Source organism: Silene latifolia, chromosome X (assembly GCF_048544455.1).
Source record: "Silene latifolia isolate original U9 population chromosome X, ASM4854445v1, whole genome shotgun sequence".
Taxonomy (NCBI): Eukaryota; Viridiplantae; Streptophyta; class Magnoliopsida; order Caryophyllales; family Caryophyllaceae; genus Silene; species Silene latifolia.
Genome location: NC_133537.1, coordinates 111,930,259 through 111,932,427, shown reverse-complemented (window position 1 = coordinate 111,932,427; position 2,169 = coordinate 111,930,259).

Here is a 2,169-nt window from a genome sequence, read left to right as displayed (position 1 = left end):
TGATGTTTGTGAGAGAGATTGAGTGTTTGAGAGTTTTAAGAGTATAGGTATTTGTGAAAGGGGATGGTGATGTGATATGAGGGAGTTGGGTTTTTATGAGAGTTAATTAAGATGAGTTTTGGTAGGTTTGGGTGATTGAGTCCCGTGTAAAAAAATCGGTTATTCCTTTTTTTTTTTTATTAAAGGAATATGGTAAAAGGAATCTAGGGTTAGGTGAAGATATGGTAAGATAAATCTTTTGATGAAGATATGGTAAGATATTATGAGATTTACCAAGTCACAAGATAATAAAAATTGGCTAAAGGAATATGCTTGATTTTTTCGGCCAAAATAGAACAGAGAAATATTGTGACGATATTTTATGGTTTACATATGGATAAAAATATATTATATACAAAGATAGAAAATTCACGTAATATAATAAGATATTTAGCAAAAATATTCTTTCAACAAAAAATACGGACACAGTCATACAATCTTGTCTATTTCTAGTCAGTCATTTGAGATAATAAAATAAGTGTGATGAATTTAACTGCCACCGATTAAACCAATTTCCAATCGTAAAATCTCAAAACGTTTTCTAGCTAAAGCCTTTGTCAAAATATCCGCCCATTGATTTTCTGTACTACAAAATTCCAGTTTTATGTTGCCTTTTTCAACATGGTCGCGTAGAAAATGGTGTCGAATATCAATATGTTTAGTACGAGAGTGCTGTGCAGGGTTTTTAGATATAATAATAGCACTCGTATTATCACATAAAATAGGAATACATCCTACATTTACACCATAATCACATAATTGTTGCTTAACCCATAATAATTGAGAACATACCAGTCCGGCACCAATATATTCGGCTTCAGCAGTAGATAAGGCAACTGAATTTTGTTTCTTTGAACCTCATGTTATAATACAAGGTCCAACAAATGTAGCGAATCCTGACGTACTTTTTCTATCTAGAGAGCATCATGCATAATCTGCGTCTGAATATCCAATTAGATTGAAATTGCATTCTAGTAGATACCATAAATACAGATTTTTCGTGCCAACTAAATATCTTAAAATTCTTTTAACCGCAACCATATGTGATTCCTTGGGACACGACTGAAATCGTGCACACACACATACACTAAACATTATATCCGGACGACTTGCAGTTAAATAGAGAAGTGAGCCAATCATACCTCGGTAAGTGGTTTCATCCACACACTTACCATCTTTATCCAAGGTTAGTTTCTTCTCAGTAACCATTGGAGTATCCATGGGATTGGCATCTTAAATTCCAAATTTCTTGATTAATTCTTTGATGTACTTTTGTTGATGTATCATGATAACTTCATCTGTTTGTTGAATCTGAAGTCCTAAAAAGAACTTTAATTCACCCATCATGCTCATCTCAAATTCTGATGTCATTAAATCAGAAAAGTACTTACAAAGTTTGTTGTTAGTTGAACCAAAAATGATATCATCAACATATATTTGAACAACTAATAAATCAGAACCTTCTGACTTTAGAAACAAGGTTTTACCGACTGACCCTCTTTTAAAATTACTTTGAAGCAAAAATTTGGATAGTCTATCGTACCACGCCCTTGGGGCTTGTTTCAAACCATATAAAGCTTTGTCAAGCTTATATACATGATTTTGAAACATGTGATCTAGAAAGCCAGGAGGTTGCTCTACAAAAACCTCTTCATTCAAATAGCCGTTAAGAAATGCAGTCTTAACGTCCATTTGAAATAACTTCATCTTCTTATGTGCTGCAAAGGCAATCAAGAGACGAGTTGCTTCTAGCCTTGCCACTGGATCAAATGTCTCATCATAGTCAATTCCTTCTTGTTGGTTGTATCCTTGGACCACCAATCTAGCTTTGTTTCGAACTATGACCCCTGTGTCATCCAATTTGTTTCTAAAACCCCATCTTGTTCCAATAATTGAACGATTTTTAGGTCTTGGCACTAAGTGCCAGACTTTATTGTGTTCAAATTGTTGAAGTTCTTCTTGCATTGCTATAATCCAATCAGATTCGGCAAGAGCTTCTTTATATTGGAAGGTTCTATGGTAGATAAGAAGGAGTAAAATGAACAGAAGTTGTTCAACTTCCTTCGAGTTTGAACTCCTTGGTTCAGACTTCCAAGTATACTTTCCATAGGATGTGATCCCTTGTATCTC